The 27,485-nt window shown below is 44.5% G+C and overlaps 1 protein-coding gene and 1 long non-coding RNA gene across 4 annotated transcripts in view; one reads left to right on the top strand and one right to left on the bottom strand.

Annotated features, from left to right (window-relative positions):
- The window catches only part of kcnip4a (potassium voltage-gated channel interacting protein 4a), a 212,489-nt gene that overhangs the window by 116,934 nt on the left and 68,070 nt on the right, over positions 1-27,485 (top strand). The gene's annotated exons all lie outside the window — the stretch shown is intronic.
- LOC121689873 lies at positions 9,160-10,832 on the bottom strand. Its single transcript, XR_006024913.1, has 3 exons — positions 10,416-10,832; positions 9,611-9,871; positions 9,160-9,324 (listed from the first exon to the last, which is right to left on the bottom strand). It is a non-coding gene; the product is annotated as an uncharacterized LOC121689873 (long non-coding RNA).

The raw sequence follows: 27,485 nt of genomic DNA, 5'->3' as shown, positions 1-27,485 counted from the left end.
ACAAAGAGATCGAAATTACGTTTCTCACTATCCCACGGTGAAGACAAGACATATTTTACCAATTTTGGTCCACAGACAAGCATAACATTCAAGTAAACAAAAAAGTAAGTAAATAAGTAAGTAAATAAGTAAATAAGAGGGCACATATAATAATGAAAAAATAAGAGCAGCAAAATGTGGTTGAAATTGTGCATAGACAGTCAATAAAAATACTAGTGCAAATTCAGGCCAATAAAAGGCTTGGGTAGTTCTGTTTGACCTAAGTAAGAAGAAAGTGGCATAGTGGTGCAAGTTATGTAAGAGCAGCAGAAGTGTTGTGTTTTCAGGACAACAACACCAGTTGTAAAGTGTACAAGTGTGCAAGTGGAGTAGTGCAGGCGGCCATTTTGGGTCCAATGTCCAGGATGTTATGTAGCTGAGGGTGGAGGGGGGAGAGGAGGGAGAGAGTTCAGCATCCTTACGGCTTGGTGTATGAAGCTGTTGGTGAGTCTGGTAGTGCGGGAGCGCAGGCTTCTGTACCTCTTCCCAGAGGGCAGTAGATCAAACAGATTGTGAGCGGGGTGACTTGCATCACTCACAATTTTGGTCGCCTTGCGGGTGAGGTGGGTGGTGTAAATGTCCTTCAGGGAGGGGAGTGAAGCACCAATAATCCTTCCAGCTGTGTTCACTATGCGCTGCAGGGCTTTCCTGTTGTATTCAGTGCAGCTTCCGCCCCACACAGCGATACAGCTGGAGAGGATGCTCTCAATGGTGCCTCGGTAGAATGTGGTCATGATGGCTGGTGGAGCACTTGCTCGCCTGAGTTTCCGCAGGAAGTACAGGCGGCGCTGAGCTCTCTTCGCCAGTGATGCAGTGTTGGTGGTCCAGGAGAGGTCTTCACTGATGTGCACCCCCAGGAATTTGGTGCTGCTCGCTCTCTCCACCACAGCACCGTCGATGGTCAGTGGCAGGTGTTGGGTGTGACCTCTCCGGAAGTCAACAACAATCTCTTTGGTCTTGCTGACGTTCAGCAGGAGGTTGTTGTCCCTGCACCACGTGGTCAGATGGTCGACCTCCAACCTGTATTGAGTCTCGTCGCCCTTGGTGATGAGACCCACCAGAGTTGTGTCGTCAGCAAATTTCACTATGTGATTGTTGCTGTAGGTTGCAGTGCAGTCATGCGTCAGCAGGGTGAAGAGCAGCGGACTGAGCACGCAGCCTTGGGGGGCCCCTGTGCTCAGTGTGATGCTGCTTGAGGTATTGTTGCCAACACGTACTACTTGGGGCCTCTGACAGAGGAAGTCCAGTAGCCAGTTGCAGAGGTAGGTACTGAGTCCCAGTTTGTCAAGTTTGCAGATGAGTTGTTGTGGTATTATGGTGTTGAATGCAGAACTGAAGTCTATAAACAGCAGGGTGGCGCTTAGCGACAGGTCAATTAGCAAGGTGGTTCAGTGAGTAGGCCTATTGTGTATATACAGTTGAAGTAGGTCTACTGTTTTTTTTTTGTTTTTTTTTTAGCTAGGTGGTCCGTGAGGTTTTTTTTTATTGGTTAAGTGGTCCTTGGTGCTTGACTGCATGCAGGCTTATATTTAAGGCTGCTAACCTAACCTGTATGTGTGCCTTAGCTGCCTACTAGTAGTGTTGTATTTTAGGGATAACTGCTTACTTACATCTAAGATTCTAACCTAGTCTATAACGTCATACTATAGCAGGTGTGTATTTTGGGCTAAGTGCTAACCTAGCCTATAACGTCATACTATAGCAGGTGTGTATTTTGGGCGAAGTGCTAACCTAGCCTATAACGTTATGCTAAGTATAGGAAGAGAGCTATCCTATGCTATAGCAGGTGTGTATTTTGGGCTAATTGCTAACCTAGCCTATAACATTATACTATAGAAGGTGTGTATACAGGTAGCAGGTGTGTATTTTGGGCTAAGTGCTAACCTCAAAGTCAAAGTCTGCTTTATTGTCAATTTCTTCACATGCCAAGACATACAAAGAGATCGAAATTACGTTTCTCACTATCCCACGGTGGAGACAAGACATATTTTACAAAATTAAGTCCACAGACAAACATAACATTCAAGTAAACAATAAAAAGTAAATAAGAAGGCACGTACAATGAAGAAATGGCGCAACTGGCGGAGGGACTAGAGAGAGAGAGGAAGCGGAGAAGGTGCCCAGACTCCAACCAAAGGCTCCCGCTTCATCCGCTTTCTCAGGCCAGGGGAAAAGGAGGGCAGGTGTGCAGGGATCCTTGGCACGGCACAGGACTGGGAAATGAGAGTTGACCTGGGTAGGCAACTCAGGTTCCCGGAAGAAATTGCCAGCACCAGCCTCCGACCAGATATTGTGCTCTGGTCTCCTGCAACAAAGCAGGTAACTTTGATAGAGTTAACGGTACCCTGGGAGGAGAAGATCGAGGAGGCACATCAGCGCAAGTTGGGGAAGTACCAGCCGCTCATCGCAGAGAGCCAGCAGAGGGGCTGGAGATCCTGGAACCTACCAGTGGAGGTGGGGTGCAGTGGAGGTGAGGTGGGGTGCAGGGGAGGTGGGGTGCAGGGGAGGTGCAGGGGAGGTGGGGTGCAGGGGAGGTGCAGGGGATTCCCAGGACAGTCCCTCTGGAGAGCACTAGGGAGTGTTGGGGTTAGAGGTGCAACCCGCAAGAGCCTAGTGAACAGCATTTCAAAGCAGGCAGAGCGCTCATCCAGGTGGCTGTGGCTGAAGCGGAGTGAACGTTGGCAAAGCCAGACGGGCAGAGAGGAAGGGAGTAGAGTTGCACAGGAGGCCCCAGATCGGCAGAGGGAGCAGATCCAGGATGCTCACTGAGGTGTCGTGGGCTTGTTGATGAAACATCAGTGAAGTGGGGTGCCCACTTGAAAACCCGATGATGTTGACAGGTCCATGCCGTGCAGCTCTGCCCTTAATGGAAGACGTCTGAGGGGAGCGACTCAATGCTAGCCACCACACAGAGGGAGCAGGACTCAACTCCTGCCAGGCGTGGTGGCTGCGGTATACTCTACCGCTTAAAGACAAGAAATAAGAGCAGCAAAATTGGGTTGAAATTGTGCAATTGTGCATAGACAGTCAATGTGCAAAGTCAGGCCAATAAATGGCTGAGGTAGTTCTGTTTGACCTAAGTAAGCAAGTGGCATAGTGGTGCAAGTTATGTAAGAGCAGCAGAAGTGTGTTGTGTTTTCAGGACAACAGGACAACAACAACAAGTTGCAAAGTGTGCAAGTGTACAAGTGGAGTAGTGCAAGGCAGCCATTGTGGGTCCAAAGTCCAGGATGTTATGTAGCTGAGGGGGGAGAGAGTTCAGCATCCTAACAGCCTGGTGTATGAAGCTGTTGGTGAGTCTGGTGGTGCGGGAGCGCAGGCTTCTGTACCTCTTCCCAGAGGGCAGTTGATCAAACAAATTGTGAGCGGGGTGACTTGCATCACTCACAATTGTGGTCGCCTTGCGGGTGAGGTGGGTGGTGTAAATGTCCTTCAGGGAGGGGAGAGAAGCACCAATAATTCTTCCAGCTGTGTTCACTATGCGCTGCAGGGCTTTCCTGTTGTATTCAGTGCAGCTTCCGCCCCACACAGCGATACAGCTGGAGAGGATGCTCTCAATGGTGCCTCGGTAGAATGTGGTCATGATGGCTGGTGGAGCACTTGCTCGCCTGAGTTTCCGCAGGAAGTAGAGGCGGTGCTGGGCTTTCTTCGCCAGTGATGCAGTGTTGGTGGTCCAGGAGAGGTCTTCACTGATGTGCACCCCCAGGAATTTGGTGCTGCTCACTCTCTCCACCACAGCACCGTCGATGGTCAGTGGCAGGTTATGGGTGTGACCTCTCCGGAAGTCAACAACAATCTCCTTGGTCTTGCTGACGTTCAGCAGGAGGTTGTTGTCCCTGCACCACGTGGTCAGAAGGTCGACCTCCAACCTGTATTGAGTCTCGTCGCCCTTGGTGATGAGACCCACCAGAGTTGTGTCATCAGCAAATTTCACTATGTGATTGTTGCTGTAGGTTGCAGTGCAGTCATGCGTCAGCAGGGTGAAGAGCAGCGGACTGAGCACGCAGCCTTGGGGGGCCCCCGTGCTCAGTGTGATGCTGCTTGAGATATTGTTGCCAACACGTACTACTTGAGGCCTCTGACAGAGGAAGTCCAGTAGCTAGTTGCAGAGGTAGGTACTGAGTCCCAGTTTGTCAAGTTTGCAGATAAGTTGTTGTGGTATTATGGTGTTGAATGCAGAACTGAAGTCTATAAACAGCAATCTCACATACAGTATGAGTCTCTTTTTTTCAGGTGGGTTGGGTGGAGGTGTGACGGGTGCATACCCACCGTCACGGTAGCGAGGCGCTACCTTTAGTATGAGACTGAGTGTAATTGTTACCTGTGTGTGTTTGTCTGACGTGTCTATGTGTTCAGTTCACCTCCATACTGTTGTAAAATCTTTTGTTAACATTGTCATTCATCATACACCTCTGCCGTAATCCCGTAGCTGTTTAACTAGTCGACATACCATCAAACACTACGGTGATTTATTGCATGCTACCAACCACTATCATTACATCGCTTACTGTTTACAATCATTTACTATTCACGTCACATATTCTGTTAAAATAACCACGCAACACAAATGTCTTTGTCTTAACTGTTCCGTTTATTTAGCTTAATAGATACATGTGTTATCACAGCGTTATGTTTGTCTTACCGGTGTTTCGTCATGTCTCGTCTTGTTTGTATAAAGAATGTGTGCCGCGACTGTCCAGTTTAAATGTCGTTGAAACCTCCGGGTCAACCGGAAGTGATTCGTAGTTTAATGAATTAATATTGTTTGCTGTTTCATATACATTTTGACTGTCAAATTTAGCATGGTGATTAATTATATTCGTTATTTATTTCTAGTGCATTAGATGGGTTTATAATGGCTGTGTTAGCTTTTTCATGTTGGCCACATGGAACACCCCTGTCAATGGTTTGAGTTGGTATGTGCCAGTCTTAGAGGTGGTTCTCAGGCCTATTTATACTGTGTCAGTCAGTTTATGAGGAGAGCAGTAAGTGACAGGACATGCGTCCTATTTGCTCTCTGTGCTATGGTGACTTGTTAAGGTCAAACATTATTGCCGGCTACGATTGTTGTATTGTTTTTTTGACTATCATGTCAATTTTTTGTTTCATTTATTGAAAGTATTTTTTTTTCTATTTTTTTCTTTCGTTTATTTTTGTTATCCAAATTGCCAAATATTGGCCTTATTTGGGAAAAATAAAAATCCCATCATCAAACTTACTCCTCTGCGTTCTCCTGAGTGTGACCAACTAGCTCAAGACTGTACTTCCACACTTTACCCTTCAACAGGAGGGCAGAGCAGATTGCATCCTCTGTGGACCGTTTGGCTCGGTATGCAAACTGGAAGGGGTCCAGGGTGGGGGGGGAATGGATTTGATGAGTGACATGACAAGCCGCTCAAAGCACTTCATGATGATGGGTGTCAGTGCCACGGGGCGGTAGTCATTGAAGCGGGATGGAGCAGTTTTCTTCGGCACAGGTATGATGGTGGCAGCTTTGAAACATGATGGGACGATGGCTTGCTTCAGGGAAGTGTTAAAGATGTCTGTGAAGACATACTTAAGCTCCTCAGCGCAGTCCTTCAGCGTACGACCTGGGATGTTGTCTGGGCCTGTTGCCTTACGGGTGTTGATAGCAGCAAGTGTCCTCTTCACGCTGTCGGCAGAGAGGCACAGAGGCTGCTCATGTGGAGGGGGATGGGTCTTCTGTGGGCAGGTGCTGTTTTGTGCTTCAAAGCGAGCAAAGAAACGGTTCAGGTTGTTGAGCAGAGGGATGTTGCTCTCACAGCTCTGTGGCGCGGGCTTGTAGTCCGTGATGGCCTGAATGCCCTGCCATAGGCTTTGTGCGTTCCTGCTGTCTTTGAAGTGGGTGGTTATCTTGTGAGTGTATTCCTTTTATGCTTCCTTGATGCCACGGGACAGGTTGGCTCTCGCTGTTCTCATGCCAGCTTCATCCCCAGCTCTGTAGGCTTTATCTCTGGCCCTCAGCAGCCTGAGGACATACCGTCAGCCATGGCTTCCAGTTAGCCCGAGTGATAATGTCTTTTGTGTGGATCACATCATCGATGCACTTGGTGATGTAAGAGGTTACAGTGTCTGTATACTCTTCTATGTCTGTCTGGTTGTTGTAAGTGGCTGCCTGCTTAAACATTTCCCAGTTTGTTGTGTCAAAGCAGTCTTGAAGAGCATCGGAGGCTCCCTCAGGCCACATTTTTACCTGCTTACGTACCGGTTTGTTTGCTTTTACTCTTTGGGTGCGTTCGAAACGGGTAAAACTGCTACCTTTTAAGATATCTAACTGGGGAGCGAGGCAGCGAGTGCGGTTCCAAACCGAAAAAAATAATTTTGCTGCCTTCTAAGATATCTTAGATTTCATAAATAACGGTCATTTTTGAAGTCAGCATCGATGCTCACTTCATGCTCCCTACTACCCATAATCCTCCGCGGCCGGCTGTGAATTTGTCAAATTAAAAGAATAAAGATGGCTGACCAGGTCGAGAAGTCCGACTTTGTGTACAAATGTAAGTATTTTTTTGGACTTTTCTTACATTTTATCACTTCTATCTCTATAAAGTTACCGAGAAATACACAAGATACTATCAGAAAATATCGCTATTGTATCCAGCAAAGTTGGTTATACATGCGAATTTTACAATTGTTAGCCAGCTAGCTAACATTATAACAGGAATTAACGTAACCGCAACAGTAACAATGTCCGTGGAAGCAACACAGTAACATTAATAGAACTTCGAGTTAACGTTAACGTTTGATCTTTGGCAGTTTCATGATGCCAATGTTTGAATTCACAATTGAGCTAACTCGTTTCCAGATATGATAATCTGAATCCAAAGCTGCTAGCTCAATCTAGTAGTAAACAGTAAACTTGTTGATTAACGTTACGATAATAAGAGTAGGCAAACCACTCTTTACTTTAACATAATTTCTCACATCACGTTAGCATCAACAGGTTGCTGCCACCGCTGCCTAGGCTCGACAAACAAAGCATTATGTTACCAAAATAGTTACCTGATTAAGACCATCAAGCTATCTTGTAGTGAGAAAATAATTAACTAAAGTGTTTGACGGTTATTTCCCCGTAGGGACATCCGATGACACTGCCAGGTTCATCCAGGCAAGGGGGGAGGCAGATCGGCTCTTCACAGGCCAGAGGAACAGTGCCATGGATGGCTGGAAGTAAGTTTTAGTTAACTGTTAGAGGGATGCTTTAAAAACAAGTGAGTATAGTATTTAGCTCTGATTCAATTTACTGTTTGTGTAGACAGGTCCTCAGGTCTGTTGGCCTGGAGGAGAAGGTGACCCCACAACAGGCCCGTAAAAAGTGGGACAACCTTAAAAAAAAATACAAGGTATGACCAGACCATTGTCCCAACAGTAAAATGTTTGTTTCAATGTAGGCTAATTTATGAACCAATAGATCATTAAGTAAAATAAAAGTGTAGGATAAAATTATTTCAAATTAGTTAAGACTACTACACGGCCATCTGTGATTCTGTTACAGGTTACAGTAAATTATGTTACTGGTAGTTAGAAAACTGTTGTCCATTCTTCTATTGCTAATTACATACTCATTTATCTGTAGGAAATGAAAACCCCCCCAACAGGAACAGGGACAGATGCTGGGGAGGACACAGCAGCCTCGTGGCCATGGTTCTGTGCCATGGATGAGATTCTGGGGCAGAGGCACTCTATCTCCCCACCAGTGATCCGTGCCTCCATGTCCCCGATCTCATCCAGGGAAGCAGAGCCATGCTCGTCAGGTGCTGTGCCCCCCCCCAGCAGAGAGAGAACTGCAGGGAGAGGCCAGGGGCAGAAAAGAAGCAGCTTCGCTGCTTTCTTGAGGGAGCAATTTGAGAGAGAGGAGCAAATGGAGAAGGAGAGGCAGAGGGCAGCCGACGAGCGCTTTGCCCATCTGTTAGCGGTGTTGGAGAGGATGGCAGACAAATAAAATAAAAAAAATGTATTAGGCATACTGTATTTTGTCAGTTTTGAGAGCTATAGGTATAACAATCTTCAAGTGAATTAAGTTAAGCTAGGCAAGAGGGATATCAACATGATATTTACTGTAAAGTGTATTTTTTACAAATAACATGACACAACAACAGAGTTTATATAAGTTTAAAACCCTTTATTGGATTATTATCTATCTATTTCTAGATTCTAAAATCTAGTTTTTTTAAAGCTGCATAAGAAAGCCAAATCTCTACACCAATTTCAGTGGCGAGGGAAAACTCCCACACAGGGAGAAACCTCGGGAGGGCCCAGGCTTAGGCAGCGACCACCCTCCTTGGTCATGCTATTTAAAAGTAACCCTCTCGATGTTCCTGTAACAACATGAACAATAGGTTATTCAACAGTGTGAACTGATTTCATTAACAGTGATTAGAAGTATAACTGGAGTAAATGTGTTAATGAAAGCATCAAACATCAACAGCAAGAACTGATTTCTGATTACAACTATTCACTGGATAAGAAGTTAATTAAAAAATATTAACAGTAGAATAGTAATCTGCTTAAACAAGTAACTATAACTGGAAAGTAACCCAGGCTTCTTTCGATGTTCCTGTAACAACATGAACAACAGGTTATTAAACAGTGTAAACTGATTTCAGTAACAGTGATTACAAATATAATGTAATAAGGTATGTTCCAAGGATCCGTAAAGGCCAACCTTCACGGCACAACATGAGCTGCCAATTATTGCAAGAGGGAGAAGACTACACAGCCACACAAATAAATTAGTGTACGTTCAACTCCTCTGCTATTCTGTTTCGCAGGGCCATCCCACTGGCAGTCTCAGCTTCACATCCAGGCTCGTCAGGGTCCAGGTCGTCCAATGGCAAGACATCATCATTGCACAGACATATGTTGTGCAGCACTGTGCATGCAACAATGACGTCTGGGTCAAATGAGACATCCACCTCCAAGGCATGCAAGAAGATGACCCGCCACCGAGTCTTCATCATGCCAAATACCCGCTCTATTATCGAACGACCACTGGCCTATTATACCTGTAGGTAAGTGGTTAAAATAAATTGATGTTTGAATAATTGCAATGTTTGACATTCCAATTGAAATCACATACTTTATGGAGTACCAACCTCTGCCTTGTCACTCCCCTAACAGGGTTCTTGTATGGTGTGAGGAGACCAATGGGCTGCTCCAGACAGGGGTAGCCTCCATCACCCAACAAGAACGTACCCGGGGGTGGATATATGGCGCGGCGGTATAGAGGGCTGTTCCTCAGGACCCTGGCGTCATGGACAGAACCTGGGAAACCAATAAAAACATCAATGAAGCGACCGGCATGATCACAAACTGCCTGCAACTGATAGGATGTGAATAGCTTGCGGTTTCTGTAGCACTGTGCATGAGGTTCTCCTGGGGCCTTGATACGGATATGGCAGCCATCGATGGCTCCCATGGCCTTATGGAACACCACATGCTCAGCCAACCTAGCAAAGCCGTTAGATACTTCCTGTAGCTCCTCTGCAGTGGATGGCACCCTGATAACCCGTGGCATCACTGCCACGATAGCCCCACAGACACGGTGCACAACATTGTGCACCGTAGACTTAGGCATATCGAATGCCCGGGATACAATACGATAGTATGACCCGCTGGCCAACCAAAACAAGAACACCAGGACTTCAATCACTGGACCCCATCCATGATGACGCTCCTGCTGCAGCAACACCAGCAGACCTGTGATGGAGGCCCTGTTCAGCCTAAAGTCTGGCCTGGTTTCTTTCTCCTCGTCAAAGAAGAGCCTGAGGATAGGCACGGCCCAGTTCATCTGGGCATAAACCGTGAGACTCTGCAAACAATATGGCATGAAATCAATGATGTAAACGATGTTTATCGATGTCAATAAATGTCTTTAGTCAATGTTGTGCTTTGTGCATTACTATCTGTTTCTGTATCTAGCCATTATGGTGAACATGTCTGTTATCTTCAGTTGAATCTATAACTGTATCACTATCTATCACTGCATCATTTCACCAATGTGTTTTATACATACCTCTATTGCGGTTTTTTTACTGATTAAGTGTAGCCTATGTTTGTGGTATACTTATCAGTGAGCTTTCTGGCTAAAAGCGACCAAGTATTGACTTCAATAAGCAATAGCCTACAGAAACATCACAATTAACAGTTTATAGTATAGCCATACGGCGTAAATCTAGCGTATCGTTAGCAAAGACGCTCATATACTGTTAATGTCGATAATTACATAGGACTATAGCCTATATATTTGACCTACTAGGTAACGTTAGCCACTGGGTCTGTTACCGCTACACTAGCTGCTATTTTACCTCAGGAGTTCACATTAATGTTCTGGCTTAAGTTGCCGCTGGGCTCACCTCGATATTCGCCAGATGCCAATACGCAGCTAGCATCTTGAGACGTCTCTGGTGGGCTCGTCTGCAGAGGGTTTCCTCTTCTTCCAACTCCATTAGCTGGTGAAGGACCAAGGCAGTCACGGTAGTCTCCATACTGACGGTACCGGTACACAAAAAGTGGTGGTGACAGTTGGAAAATGACGGGACGTCTGACGGTAGGGACCCAAAGATCTTCGAGCGGAGTATAGAATGTTTAGGTACAGACGTAACGTTGACGTGATGCCACCACACATGACAACGTTGACGTGATGACACCACACATTGTCGCTATCTAAATAGAGAGTTCGAAACCAACTGTCTGTTAAGATATCTGACAAGTCATGTCTAGTGCGACAGCTCTCTATGTAGGGAGGGAGGTAGCAGGCAGCTGTCTTCCGTTTCGAACACACCCTTTGTCTGTATGCGGGCATTAGCATAACAGTGATATGGTCAGAAAGTACAATGTGGGGGAGAGGGGTGGCTTTGTATGCTCCTTTATGTGTAGTGTAGACCAGGTCCAGGATGTTGTCTCCTCTTGTTGGAAAATCAACATGCTGGTGTAGCTTTGGAAGAACAGTTTTAAGATCTGCATGGTTAAAATCTCCAGCGAAGATGGTGAAACCGTCTGGGTGTGCCGTCTGTTGTTCACTGACAGCCTGGTACAGTTCACTAAGAGCTGTGTTCCTATCGCTGTTATTGTTGGTAGGCGGGATGTATACTGCGACTAGCAGAATCGCAGTAATTTCCCTTGGCAGGTAAAAAGGACGGCACTTTATGATCATAAACTCCGCCAGTGGTGAGCAGTGTTTGCGCACTACTACAGAGTCCCGGCACCATTCGTCACGGATGTAAACACAGATTCCTCCTTGTGATTTTCCTCCCTTTACAATGGCCCTGTCTGCTCGATAGCATGCTAGCTGCTCCAGTTGTACAGCAGAGTCCGGAATGTTGTCATTTAACCAAGTCTCAGCGAAGACGAGCACACAGCAGTTACTCACTGTCCGGTTCGTTGATCTCAGCAGTCGTATGTGATCCATTTTGTTGTCCAGTGATCGTACATTTGTCAGGAGAATGGATGGTATGGCTGGGCGAGTTGGGCTGGCCGCTAGCCTGGCCCGGACGCCTCCGCGCTTGCCCCTCTTCTGCTTCCTCGCACACCGCTTCCGACGCTTTCTTTCCGGGGGAGGAGTAGCAGGCGAGTCCGGTGTTGTTGCAGGCCGGAGTAGTCTGAGTTCCTTTAGCGTCTCTGTTGCAAAGTCCAGAACGCTGCAAAACTTGCTTTTGCAGATGTCAAGTAGAAACTGCCTGCTGTACTTGTAGTACGACATAGTAAGACGAGACGAACACGTAAAACTTTCGGACAAACACTTTTTAAACGAACAAAACACCATTCGGTTGGGACAGAGAGAGGTCGCTGCGTGTGCACGCGCCGCCATCTTGTGTATTTTGGGTTAAGTGCTAACTCCTATCTCATGGACACAGAGCAGGCCCAGATTAGAATGAATGGTGAGAGCAAGGCACCTTCTGTGGTGATCTATAACCATGGTGACAGTTGGGTGCTTTGGAAGCTCAGAAGAGTGTGTGTGTGTGTGTGTGTAGCTAGAGCAATACATGATCCTAGGACCAGATTAGAGGATTTGAGGTTGCTAGTGGTAACCCAGACTCTTGGGAGCTCTTCTCTCCCTGAGCTGCCCCAATATCCTCTCCTCTCTCCTCACCCCTTCCCCTCTCCTCTCTCCTCACCCCTTCCCCTCTCCTCTCTCACCCTCTTCTCCTCGCTCTCTTCCTCTCTCATCACCTCTTCTCCTCTCATTCTCTTTCTCTCTTCTCCTCTCCTCTCTCATTCTCTTTCTCTCATGCTCTCGCTCTGTATCTTTCCATCTCATTCTCTCTTTCTTCATTCTACTCCCTCCACCTGTGCGTGTGTGTGTGTGTGTGTGTGTGTGTGTAATGCCCAACACTAATTACCCAGACGGGCTTCTCATGTGAAGTGTGTGTGCATTTGTTTGTGTGTGTGTGTGTGTGTAATGCCCAACGCTAATTACCCAGACGGGCTTCTCATGTGAAGTGTGTGTGTGTGTGTGCATGCAAGCGTGCGCCATTATTTGGAGTATAATTCAACTATACTGAAGTGTGTGTGTGTGTGTGTGAGAGTGTGTTTAGTTTCATTTACATGGAAACTAAAACGGAGACTCTCACAGGCGACACACACACACACACACACATACATACATATGCATCTGAGTCACAGTCTCTCCTGGATAGTGTCACGATTATTGATTGTGTTTAAAGGGGATGTACACAATACTGGTTAGAGTCACGATTATTGATGTTTGTATTTATGGTTCTAAGCTTCTAAGCAAATGCTTTTGTGTGTGTATACTGCCCTGCAAAGGGAAAAGACCTTAACTCACCAGAGTGTGAAACTGAGAAGAAAAAATACTTTAAAGTTTCTTTGTTGTTCAGCCAAATGTATTATAGGTAGGACACTGGAAATCTGGCCATTACCTGTTAATGTTATGTTAATGTTATGTTAATGAACGAAGATAAGTCTATACTGTACATAAAACATCTTGGGCTCAAACTTGACCTTTGACCCTTATTGGGGAGTTACTGTACTCTGCCTTTGTGTCATCTGCCAGAGCGCCGTCCCAAGGCAAAAGGCTGTAACTTCCATAACAATCAGTACTGTTGCTGTGCCCAGCTCACATATTCTTGAGGCTGACTGTGTTATTTTATTCAGTGTGTGTATATGTGTGTGAGTAAACGTGTGTGCGTGTGCGTGTGTATGTGTGTGCAAGGAGGTTTTTTCTGGCTAGCTGTGTATGGGCGTGGCAGGCGTGTGTGTGGCCATGCTGAGATGAGTACATACGTGAGTGTGTGTGTGTGTGTGTGTGTGTGTGTGTGATGGGGGGGGGGGGGGGGGGCAAGCCTTCTGGTGTTTACACTATGACATTCAGAGCAGACCACACACACACACACACACTGACAGCAGGAAATACACACACAGTTGGGAAACGCATGCATGCACAGTAAGGACACACACATACTGAGAGGACACACACAAACACACACACACACACACAGAATCAGACCCATTCTGACTGGAGGACACACACAGAATCGGACCCATTCTGACTGGATGGCACACACACACACAAACAGAATCAGACCCATTCTGACTGGATGGCACACACACACACACACAGAATCGGACCCATTCTGACTGGAGGACACACACACACAGAATCAGACCCATTCTGACTGGATGGCACACACACATTTTCTACTGTAGGGAGAGCAGCTGTCACTGGTCCCTGAGCATGACACAACACACACACACACACACACACACAAGCTGATGAGTAAGAATACGACTTCAGGGGGTGTTCCATTTGCGAGTCCAAATGTAATGCACTATATATCCCTCAGGGGGCGCTAGAGACCAACAACACTATAATATCCCTCAGACAGACAAGCGGTCCAAATGTAATGCACTATATATCCCTCAGGGGGTGCTAGAGACCAACAACACTATAATATCCCTCAGACAGACAAGCGGTCCAAATGTAATGCACTATATATCCCTTTAGGGGGCGCTAGAGACCAACAACACTATAGACAGACAAGCGGTCCAAATGTAATGCACTATATTATATAATAGAAAAGAAAACATAAAACGCACAAGGCCTGTGAACAGCCCACTGCTAATCAACACTGATGGAGGTAAATACATGTTTTGACATCAGCCCTCTAAGTTTGGCAATATTTTTGAGGTGGTAAAAAGCTTTAGTTATCGCTTTCATGTGGCTGTTGACATTTAGATCACTGTCAATTAATACACCAATATTTGTAACAGTATCCTTTGCCTTCAACCCTTTTGTGTCAAGGAGAGTGGCAACCCTAATTCTTTCCTCCTTTTTACCAAATATAAATTTGTTCAGCTGAATTTTTTTTTTTGAGACATCCAGGTGTTGATTTGTCCCATACAGTGTCACAGAGATTGTGTGTGTGTGTGTGCGCGTGTGTGTGTGTGTGTGTGCATGCACGTGTGTATGCGTGCGTGTGCATGTGTGTGTGTTTGTGTGTGCGTGTGTGTGTGCGTACATGTGTATGCGTGCATGTGTGCGTGTGCATGTGTGTGTGCAAGTGTGTGTTTGTATGTGTGTGCATGTCTGTGTGTGTGTGTGTGCATGTGTGTGCATCTCTGTGTGTGCTACTGCTGGGTGGAATATACTATAGAATATCATGTCATGCTTAATAATAATAATAATAATAATAATAATAATAATAATAATAACGTATACACGTTACATTACATTACATTTGGCTGACGCATTTTTAACCAAAGCGACTAACAACATGGTAACAGTTAAAGTTTTAAAGCAATTCTCTCTAGCCTAGAAATCTAGACGCACCCTAGCGGCGGCAAATTAATCTGCTCAGCCTGTACGTCTAGTATCAAACCATAGGGATTTCTATTGGCTAACACCGTGGATGTTATTCAATCACAGCGCTCTATTTCGTTAGAGAGTCTTAAGGCGGGCTTAACAGGATAACGACAGTCCTGCGACGGTGAACAACAAGAAAGGTGGCTATGGCGAACGAAGAGCGGTTGTTTGAATCGGCGTTGGCGTCAACTTTGGAGGAGTTGGACTTGTGCTTTTCTTTGAAAGTTGAGCAACACAATGCACTTAAGTCATTCCTTTCGAAGAAGGATGTATTTGCTGTTTTGCCGACCGGATACGGATATGGTCGTAGCGCTGGCCTATTGCATGCCTAGGCAGTTTGAAAGACAATTCTCTGCCCGCCCCTTGGATTAAGCGAGGTGAATGGTTCGATTCCAGACTATACATTTCAATGATATAGGATGGCCCGCCAGGCTAAATTCTCTCAACAATTTTAGGACAATTTAAAAACGGTAGAGTACAGTAAGAATAAGTGCATAAGTGAGTGCTGTTTTTAAAAAGTTGAGTGTCAGTTCAAGACGGCTGGTAAGTGCTAACATGAGCAAGACTTTTTGTAAGGTTATAATGACATACTGTATTCTTCCTCAATATAAGTATATTATCAGTATGGTCATACTTACTGAGGGGGGCAGAGCTAGTCACACGCACACACGCACGCACGCACGCACGCAGCCGTGGCCCACTGGTTAGCACTCTGGACTTGTAACCGGAGGGTTGCCGGTTCAAGCCCCGTGGGACGCGGCTGAAGTGCTCTTGAGCAAGGCACCTAACCCCTCACTGCTCCCCGAGCGCCGCCGTTAAAGCAGGCAGCTCACTGCGCCGGGATTAGTGTGTGCTTCACCTCACTGTGTGTTCACTGTGTGCTGTTTGTGTTTCACTAATTCACCGATTGGGTTAAATGCAGAGACCAAATTTCCCTCACAGGATCAAAAAAGTATATATACTAATACTTATACTTATACACACACACACACTCTCTCTCTCTCTCTCTCTCTCACACACACACACACACACACACACACACACACACACACTCTCTCTCACACACATACATACAGTACAAGGGTGGTACTACTAGTTCGTAAAAAAGCAGTTTGTATAGTTTGCTCTTCTTATATTGCCGTGTTATTTGCCTATGACCTTGTGCGTGTTTGTGTGTGTGTGTGTGTATGTGTGTTTGTGTGTGTGTGTGTGTGTATTTGTGTTGCCGTGTGGCTTGTCACCTTGCTATGCTCTGATTACAATATCAGACGTTCCTCTATTCCATAACCCAGGTGTATGTGTGTGTGTGTGTGTGTGTGAGAGTGAGAGAGTGTGTTCTCACTGCTGCTTTCACTAGAATAAGGAAGAAAGGGACTAAGACACCTCTCAGAGTAGCGGCCCGCTACTTTTCATTAGCATTTAGATTGGACACTCTCTGTGTGTGTGTGTGTGTGTGTACATACGTCCTTTCAGAGGTGAACTTTGGCAGGGGCTTGTCCATACACCCTTATCGGGCTTGTTCTCTGGGATGGTGACCCCTATGATGTGTGTGTGTGTGTGCGCGTGTGTGTATGTCTGTGTCTGTGTGCGTGTATGTGTGTGTCTGTGAGAGAGAGAGAATGAATCATTGCTGCCCTATTCAAAGTAGGCCAAGGCTGATCCACACGTCTTATTTATGTTGGGAGTATTGACCTGCTACCTGTGTGTGTGTGTGTGTGTGTTGACTAATGAGGTGACATTCCAATGGCAAATCAGGTGGGAATCTCTGCTCCCTGTCCAATATGGTGGGATTAGCCCAGGCTAACTTGGTGGGATTAGTCCAGGCTAAATAGCCTCATTTGAAGTATCCCTTGATTCCATACAGGGCACAGATTAACATGCAGGCTAATGTGAACACTGTTCCCACAACATTAGCCGGCTGGTTTAGACAAACTACACAGCACAATTTGCATAGTGCAGGTTAAAACATTTGAAATCAACTTTGCACATGCCAACCTAGTCATTTAATAATGTTAGCCTGAAATAGGCTTTGCCTCAGACAAACATAATCTTAACATGGGCTCTAAAAGGCTGCTGGGCTGTGCTAAAAGTGTCCATTAGACTGCTAATGCTAGTGCATAAAGAGATTTACTCTTCCCTCCATTTATGCACATACGCACGCACGCACACAGACACACACAGACAGACACACACACGCACACATACACACACACACACACACTTTGCCTCGCCTTCCCTTTGTACGGTGTAGAAAGCTGCAATTCTTCTCACCACCACAAGAGGTCAGTAGTCACCCACACAAGCCCAGGAAATAAATACATTTGCAAAGCAATGTGAAGCACCACACACACATAAAGTATCAGCACCACACACACACATATCAGTGAGTGAGTGTGTGTGTGCTTATGTGCGTGCATGCGTGCGTGTGTGCGTGCGTGTGTGCACGTGTGTGTGTGTGCGTGCGTGCGTGCGTGTGTGTGCGCGTGCATGCGTGTGTGTGTGTTTGTGTGTGTGTGCGTGCATATCCAGTAGTGAACAGGAGAGTATATGTAGCTCTTGGTGGCAGTTCACCATGCTCTTCATTTTGACACAGGGCTTGATAGATAGATAGATAGATACTTTATTTATCCCCAGGGGAAATTCAAGATGGGACATGACAAGCTCAAACTAGAACCTGTGTTTCTGTCCCTCCCTCTCCATCCACCCATCTCTCTCTCTATTCCTCTCTCTCTCCACCCCTCTCTCTCTCTATTCCTCTCTCTCTCCACCCCTCTCTCTCTCTATCCCTCCCTCTCCATCCACCCCTCTCTCTCTCTATTCCTCTCTCTCTCTCTCTCTATTCCTCTCTCTCTCCACCCCTCTCTCTCTCTATCCCTCCCTCTCCATCCACCCCTCTCTCTCTCTATCCCTCCCTCTCCATCTCTCTTTCCCTCCCTCTCCATCCACCCCTCTCTCTCTCTATTCCTCTCTCTCTCCACCCCTCTCTCTCTCTATCCCTCCCTCTCCATCCACCCCTCTCTCTCTCTATCCCTCCCTCTCCATCTCTCCACCCCTCCCTCTCCATCCACCCTCTCTCTCTCTCTATCCCTCCCTCTCCATCCACCCCTCTCTCTCTCTCTATCCCTCCCTCTCTCTCCACCCCTCTCTCTCTGGAACCAGTGAACTGTCTACTTAAAGGCATTTTGTCACTACAATGCAAAGCTGCTGAATCCAAAGTGTGTGTGTGTGTGTGTGTGTGTGTGTGTCTATCCAGACTGAAATAGAAATGTTGTTGTGTGTGTTATACGAGTGTTGCGTGTGTGTGTGTGTACAGTGGGCAGTGCTTCGACTTGGCCAGCTTCCCTCGCGGTCCGCGTTAATTTGTATTTTTCCAGTGACACTGCAAAGACGCTGCAACAACCGGCAGAGGTCTCAAGTGAGCAGGGTGTCTCGTAAAAAGAAATGGAGCTGGAAAACCCTACACAGACTTTAGCAGACTGGTTTAGAAATAATTTAATAGCCAGAAATATGCCTGCCCTGCCCTAATAAAGAAATATTTGGTTAACGGCGAGTGAATCCCGTTTGCAGCCGTAGAAGAAACGCAGGACAAATTAAACATTCTGGTTTTCTCCAAGTGCAACGATGATAGACAGATATCATTTGGACAAAATATAGAGCATATTAACCTCCGTTGCTCAGCCAAATGCCTTCCTGTTACGTCCTGCTATCACGGAGTTACAGGCGATAAACTATTTTTGATGGTCACAAGTTTACTTCATTAGCGTTTATTTCTTTGATTATTAAAGAGTGTTTTTCATTTAAAGGTTTGACTTTGTGCTTATTCAGTAGAGCATTTAGTGCTCTCCCCAATCCCAGACGTTCACATTGCATGTTTGTTTGTAATGGATGCAACCGCGAGATACGCTTGTCATAGGCGCCGATACCGTGGGTGCTCCGTCTCTCGAGCACCCACTGAAAACATCGAGCACCCACGTGTGACAGCTTACAGTCCCGGCTAAATTTACATTCATTTAAAATCAAACATCGCAGTTTATGTTAAATTCAGCATCTCTCATAATGTTCATATACTAACCACCAATGAGAGCGTCTCTTGTATGAAAATTCCTGACACTTCCCACCTGAAGAATTAATGCAAGGCTTTGTCGGGTCTTCAGCCCCAAATGTTTAAAATGTATATAGCTCTGAATATCATTTTAAAAGTAGTCTGACAAAGCTTATTGTTTTGTGACACAGCTAAACACTGGTACCTCATAGAACGTCTATAACATAGCCTAGGTGGTCGGAACTCACAAAAGTAAAGCAGATAGAAAGAACTCACGCAAATCTAGCCTACAACACGCAGACAGCTTTATGCACAGGGGAGAGAGCGCGCGCGCGCACTGTGCTTTATGATTGTTGGCTTCTGATGGTATCTTGCTAATTCACTGAACTGCATTAGGTGACACAAATGGTATTGCCTTTATCTTATAACTCCTTGTCTGAGCTACTACCAGGCCTATGGTTTTTAAAAGTCAGATTTTCCCTGACAAAGACATTCGAAAATTAAGAATGTTTATTGACTTGAAAAATACACTAATTTTTGCAAACTCCCTTCATTCAACCCTTGAAGACATCGCGGTCTGGTGCGCTATGTAGATCGTTTCTCGTACCATTTAATTTCTCAGAATTTAGGTCTACTAGGCCTACAATAACGTCATCACCAAATACATCTTTTATTTTTAGTTGATCAACCACAAAGAGTAGCATAGGCCTACTGTGCACAGTGCACTGACAACTGTAGCAGCCCAAGGTAACCAGTTGTTGTAGATGAGAGGCAACCCCTTGTTTCAGATAGCCTGGACAACATGTTACCTGGGTGTTGCCTACAGTACGTTATTAATTAATGGTAGCCTACAAAAGTTAATTGATTCACGTGACATCTTAGTTGGCTCAAAGAGTAGGGAATCAGGATGGAGAGAGTCACGCGTGTGTTCTCTCAGTTTAATGCTAGTTTTCAAAACATATATTTTTTACATATCTTTTGTCCGAGTGGCTGTAATGTAGCCGAGCGCTCATGGCGTATGGAAAGCGACTTCAAACCGCCTAAAACAACTTGTTTGTGAATGTCTGACAACTGCTGCAGCGCATGCACGCGCAAGGAAACCAGTAGGTGGAGAAACCAGAAGGCACACAACACCGGAACGATTTTAAGGCTGTTTCGCATAGGCTACTCAATGGTGCTATTTCACACGCATTATAGCGACCCCCACTCACCGGGGTTAGGTGGAAGGTGTTAATAGACGATTGGCGTAGCCTACAGTGGACTAGGTCTGTCAAAATTGCTCAAAAATGACGTTCGAATATCCCCTCTAAAACAAACACATGTATTCGAATATATTGGAATATCTAGGCTATATTATTTGCGCATTATGTCAGTGATGCGCATCATGTCATCTGTTTTTAACTTTTTGTATGGTTATTGCTTGACAGGGGGGATCCCAAGCAGCTTTCAGCCATAAGGCATTTCCTAATTCACCCGACACTGATATTCAAAATGTTGAAACTATTTCGGCATTGCCTATAAGCAGTTTAATTAAATGTAATGTTAGTTGTAAACAAACGAGCTACTTGGTGAGGCTTGGCCTCACAGATGCGCTCGTGCCTTAAATGGCAGGAAAAATCTTCATGATAGGCCTATTAACTGACCGCCCAATTCACGTTGGCTGGGGGGCAGGGGGGGGCCATCAGACATTTGTTCCCAAGGGTCTATGAATTGTTAATCCGGCCCTGCCCCCAACGAACGCAACTTTCCACCTCTGAGACAGCTGAAAAGAAGTCTAGAGGACTCCTAACTCACTAAGACCTACTTACTGTAGGCTGCGCAAACCACAGGCCTTTTTTTTTGGGCAAGCCTGCATTCGAGGCATAACCTGACCCTAGCCAGATGAATTTCGCTCCGCCTAGCTCCACTCATCCATCTGGAACCGATCCATTGAAGTGTTGCTTCAGAAGGCTGGGCCGAATCAAAAAATGCTTGCATATGATTGAATAAGCCACTTGTCCGTCATCTATTGACGTGCTACTTCAACCACTCACATCCAAGCCAACCCGTGACGCTAATAACAGTGTCACAGTCGCTTCTACGCTATGTCACATCTATGAAACTCCCGCCCTGCGTCCTGATTGGCTGAACCATAAAGTCGGTTGCAGAAATCACTCTCAATGGAAGAGGTCCCAGATGGATGTGAGTGAAGCTAGGCGGAGCTATAGCGGAACGAAATTCATCTGGCTAGGGTCAGGTTATTCGAGGCAGGCCTTCTGTTGAAGAATTTTATATAAATCCTGCGCTAACAGTAATCCTCCTACCCCCCGCTACCACAGCTGTGGATAGTGTGGCATGCTCACGCTTTATGTCTCCTTCTTGCAAACTAGGCCTGTAGCCCAACCATTTACGTCTTCAAAAAATAACAACTTGCCAGATATGCCTTCATATCTTTGGGCTTCATTCAGCATTTTGTTTTTCCACTGGAAATGACTCTCTATTCTCTCCAAAATGTGCCCATTCTATAGGCTGGCCAAGTGCGTAGTTCTGCGGCATAAAGCAGATGTATTTGTTTATTGTACAGAAAAATAAAAATAACCTGTCAAGCAGTCAATTGACTACATTGCAGTCAAGAAGTAGGGCAAATTACGAAACCAAAACGTGGGTCATAGTTGTCTAAGCCTCTACTGTGAGGCCAAACCCATGAACAAAGACGCATTGATATCTGCAATAGTTTTTTTTTGGCAAAACAGGCTCACAGCCGAACGAGTCATAGCACTGAGGCAACTGGCATGTGATCTCCCCACGGGCCAATGGATGTACAAGTTTTCTCCTGTGCCTACGATATTTAATCCAGTGTTTTGTCAAGTTGCAAAATGCTATTAGTTTTAACACATTTTTATGATAGTATGAAGTACTTTTTGTATAGGGTACTATCTTAATTGCTTTATACTCAATACTTGACCAATGGCTATTACATCTGTCTATTGAAAGTGAGAATGTGGCATGTGATCTACTGTGTAGGCTTCATAAAATAAAATAAACAGATTGCTAATGGCCTACAAGCTGATCTGGGGTGCGTTTCCCGTACAACTACGGAGGTTAGCTTTTTTACTAACAGGATGCATTGTTCAACTAACCAACCTGTTTCCCAAAACTGTCATACTTACATAGTACTGTAAGTTTGGACCATGATAGTTTCCAAACTTCAGTAGTCTGGACTAAGGTGGTTAATGACGTTTAGTAGCACGTGAACGGGCACCTGCACATACTTCTGTGGCGCATTGCGTTAAGGCCGGCAGATGACAGCCGCCGTTGCACAGCAGTTACCAGTCCCCTGTCCAAGAGTTCGAATCTGGGTTAAGACGTTGACAAACAATATTGACATCGTTGTTTACCTAAGTTTATCTTTTGTGCAGATCATATTATCAAAATCAGAATCAGCCTTCTTGGCTTGGTTTGCGTAAACTAACAAGGACCCCCCCCCCCCCCCCATGAAAATCAAAGGCTACATATTCTCAGCTGACTCGTCAAAAAGTGCGCACCACCTTATTATTATCTGCAGGTGTGTGACTTTTACTTACGTGCACATGGCTGCAAATTGACTTTTAATTTATGTATTTTCTGCCTTGGGCATTTTAAAATATGGATGTATGGTGGTTAGAAGTGTAAATATCAATTAGAAACCTAAATATATTTATAATTATTAATTTTCAAACAAATAACTGGCGTCAGTGATGTCTTTGACATGAAGATCCCTGGAACTATGCTTCTACTAGCATTCTACCACAGGTCGAGAGGTGTAGTTGTAACTACACAACTTTACGATAGTGGTTGCGAACGTTCGTTGCTACTATGGTTTTGGGAAACACTAACGTAGTGTAACGATGCATTGGACTATGTAAGTTCCAAATATGAATGTCATTCTGCGGCATAAAGCAGATGTATTTGTTTATTGTACAGAAAAATTAAAATGACATGTCAAGCAGTCAATTGACTACATTGCAGTCAAGAAGTAGGGCAAATTAATTTACGAAACCAAAACATGGGTCATAGTTGTCTAAGCCTCTATAGCGTAGCCTGTTAAAAATGTTGCAGAAGCCTACCCAAGGCTACAGATTAATTCTGAACAGTTATTTCTCTACTGGCTCAATTATCACACCACTGTTTTGATTTGCGTAGTTGCGTTAACCCAACACTGACAATAATGTAGACAGCAAATTTCGATTTCCGTTACCACCGTGTAGTCAAGCCTTAAGCCATACCCAAGTAGCCTAAATCGAGGTAAATCAAGCTTTTTCAGAAGGGGCGGCAGGCAGAGCGATGTACAGTGGCAGAGCGACGCACAGTGGCTGAAAGTGGTACTAAAGCTTCACGCCTCGTAATGCGCGACTGAAGTCACCATTTGAAGGTGATGCCCACTGGATGTTATCAAATAGAAATGTTGTTGCGTGTGTTATCTGAGTGTGTTATCCGAGTGTTGTCATATGTGTGATTTGAGTTCACTCATGAGGAGCATGAGATCATATACACGGTGTGCGTGTGTGTGTGTGAGGCCACGTACACAGTGTGTGTGTGTGTGTGTGTGTGAGGTCACGTACACAGTGTATGTGTGTGGTGTGTGTGTGTGTGAGAGAGGTCACATACACAGTGCATGAGTGCAAAAATACTAACAGAAGGGTATGTTCAGTTCCACTAATTCCAGTAGAAGCTAACTAAGCTAGCTAAGCTAAGCTAACTCTGTTCAGTTCCACTAATTCCAGTAGAAGCTAACTAAGCTAAGCTAACTCTGTTCAGTTCCACTAATTCCAGTAGAAGCTAACTAAGCTAGCTAAGCTAAGCTAACTGTGTCAGTATCCTCAGATGTTCTGCTGCAGCATAACTGAAGCGACCCCCTTCACAGAGCATCTACTGCACTCGTTAACTTCTGCTATAATCATCTTCCGCTATAATCATCTTCCGCTATAATCATCTATAATCATCTACTGCAATAGTTAACTTCTGCTATAATCATCTTCCGCTATAATCATCTTCCGCTATAATCATCTATAATCATCTTCCGCTATAATCATCTTCCGCTATAATCATCTATAATCATCTTCCGCTATAATCATCTATAATCAATCATCTTCCGCTATAATCATCTTCCGCTATAATCATCTATAATCATCTTCCGCTATAATCATCTTCCGCTATAATCATCTATAATCATCTTCCGCTATAATCATCTATAATCATCTTCCGCTATAATCATCTTCCGCTATAATCATCTATAATCATCTTCCGCTATAATCATCTATAATCAATCATCTTCCGCTATAATCATCTTCCGCTATAATCATCTATAATCATCTTCCGCTATAATCATCTTCCGCTATAATCATCTATAATCATCTTCCGCTATAATCATCTATAATCATCTTCCGCTATAATCATCTTCCGCTATAATCATCTATAATCATCTTCCGCTATAATCATCTTCCGCTATAATCATCTATAATCATCTTCCGCTATAATCATCTATAATCATCTTCCGCTATAATCATCTTCCGCTATAATCATCTTCCGCTATAATCGTCTATAATCATCTTCCGCTATAATCATCTTCCGCTATAATCATCTATAATCATCTTCCGCTATAATCATCTTCCGCTATAATCATCTATAATAGGTATAAGTATATATACTCTTTTGATCCTGTCATGGATGTGACAGTTTTACACGGAATTGCCCTGGACCTCTTCTACATATTCTGAGACAGGCAATCTTTAAAAGCGCCAATTTGAAGCACCTCTACTAGACAAACCATATATTTTGAGCAAGCATAGGGTAGGCTAGGCCCATTCAACAGTGAACTGAGACCACAGAATATTTTACGATTTAAGAAGGCAATATGATTGATCCACCACAATCTAGTTAAGCCTACATGCATTCACTGCCCAACAACGTGATGTTCCTGGTTTTCCAGGATTTCGGGACAACATAAAAAAACTAAAAAAATAAAATTAAACTTGCTGATTAATGGGTTCAAGGAACCAGCTGTGGAATATCCATACTTGTCTCAGCTCATTTTAAGTTCACGTTAAGATCTTAAAAAGTTCACGTTAAGATCTTAAAAATAGCCAAGGCTACTCAGTTTTTCTCCCCAATTAGGCTACTTATTTTATTTCACATTAAACATTAGGCCTAGGCTCCATCCATCCACTCTAATATATATATATATATATATATATATATATATACATACTTACATACATACATACATAGCCTAAACACGCACGTTAAACATTATGATGCTCCGGACCTTTGCTTGAGGAAATTTTCCGTAACTGGACCTCGCTGAAGATTAATTGAATACCCCTGCTCTATAATCATCTTCCACTATAATCATCTTCTAAAACTATTTTTACGAACGCAGTGCTTAAGTTGTGTATGTGTTCAGTTGTGCCCAGGCTTCCAACTCAGCGGTTAGAAGCGTTCTTAAGGTTAGGGGTGTGAGGATTTACACAAGCAACTAGCATGCTAGCTCAGTTCAACTCCGTTACTCTAGTCATGCAGAATAACTGTACTGGATGTAGCCTAGCATCTAGTCATGCAGAAAAGCTGTACTGGATGTAGCCTAGCTGTTAGTCATGCAGAATAACTGTACTGGATGTAGCCTACCATCTAGTCATGCAGAATAACTGTACTGGATGTAGCCTAGCTGTTAGCCTAGCATCTAGTCATGCAGAATAACTGTACTGGATGTAGCCTAGCATCTAGTCATGCAGAATAACTGTACTGGATGTAGCCTAGCTGTTAGCCTAGCATCTAGTCATGCAGAATAACTGTACTGGATGTAGCCTAGCTGTTAGTCATGCAGAATAACTGTACTGGATGTAGCCTAGCATCTAGTCATGCAGAATAACTGTACTGGATGTAGCCTAGCTGTTAGCCTAGCATCTAGTCATGCAGAATAACTGTACTGGATGTAGCCTAGCTGTTAGTCATGCAGAATAACTGTACTGGATGTAGCCTAGCTATTAGCCTAGCATCTAGAAATGCAGAATAACTGTACTGGGTGTAGCCTAGCTGCTAGTCATGCACAATAACTGTACTGGGTGTAGCCTAGCTATTAGCCTAGCATCTAGAAATGCAGAATAACTGTACTGGGTGTAGCCTAGCTGTTAGCCTAGCTGCTAGTCATGCACAATAACTGTACTGGGTGTAGCCTAGCTGTTAGTCATGCACAATAACTGTACTGGGTGTAGCCTAGCTGCTAGTCATGCACAATAACTGTACTGGGTGTAGCCTAGCTGTTAGTCATGCACAATAACTGTACTTGATGTAGCTGACCCCAGAGCCGTATTCTGCTGATGGTAGGTAGGATAGTTAGCATCCCATTGTTTACTACCTGACCCCAGAGCCGTATACGGCTGATGCCTTGTTAAAATGAACAGCCACTTGCTGAACAGAAAAATAAAGAGATGTTGGATGTCCTCTTATCTACTGTTGTTTGTTGTGTCACATTTGGCATCGCACCTACACCCTGCCTACAAGTAAGGGTGCTGTTGGTAGTCAAAAAGCACCTACACCCCACCTACAAGTAAGGGTGCTGTTGGTAGTCAAAAAGCACCTACACCCCGCCTACAAGTAAGGGTGCTGTTGGTAGACAAAAAGCCAGTTCAGCATTTACCAAACCATACTATACCGTACTGAACTGAACCACTTCTGTTTTCTGTTTCTGTCAGACTAACATGTTTACATGCATTTAAAAAGTTTGCTTTTAGTCGGACTACAGTAACACGATAGTGTCATGCAAACGTACCGAGTCTCAGGAACCTATTAAGGGATCACTGACACAGTAACACTTCATTCTACAGACACATATTAAGGGATCACTGACACAGTAACACTTCATTCTACAGACACATATTAAGGGATCACTGACACAGTAACACTTTATTCTACAGACACGTATTAAGGGAGTCAAATCAGCTCACAACACAACTAGTAGTTCCTAACAAAATAAGAGTAAAAAAGTAATAGAAATTATAATAAAATAAAAAAGTATGCAGCATATGAGTTCATAGTGGTGTGATCTTGTTGATATGCAGCATATGAGTCCACAGTGGTGTGATATGCAGCATATGAGTTCATAGTGGTGTGATATGCAGCATATGAGTTCATAGTGGTGTGATCTTGTTGATATGCAGCATATGAGTTCATAGTGGTGTGATATGCAGCATATGAGTTCATAGTGGTGTGATCTTGTTGAAATGCAGCATATGAGTTCATAGTGGTGTGATCTTGTTGACATGCAGCATATGAGTTCATAGTGGTGTGATCTTGTTGATATGCAGCATATGAGTTCATAGTGGTGTGATCTTGTTGAAATGCAGCATATGAGTTCATAGTGGTGTGATCTTGTTGATATGCAGCATATGAGTTCATAGTGGTGTGATATGCAGCATATGAGTTCATAGTGGTGTGATCTTGTTGATATGCAGCATATGAGTTCATAGTGGTGTGATCTTGTTGACATGCAGCATATGAGTTCATAGTGGTGTGATCTTGTTGATATAAAGCATATGAGTTCAT

Source organism: Alosa sapidissima, chromosome 18, assembly GCF_018492685.1.
Source record: "Alosa sapidissima isolate fAloSap1 chromosome 18, fAloSap1.pri, whole genome shotgun sequence".
Taxonomy (NCBI): Eukaryota; Metazoa; Chordata; class Actinopteri; order Clupeiformes; family Clupeidae; genus Alosa; species Alosa sapidissima.
Note: the sequence above shows the minus strand (reverse complement) of the source record. Positions and strands in the feature narration are given on the sequence as shown.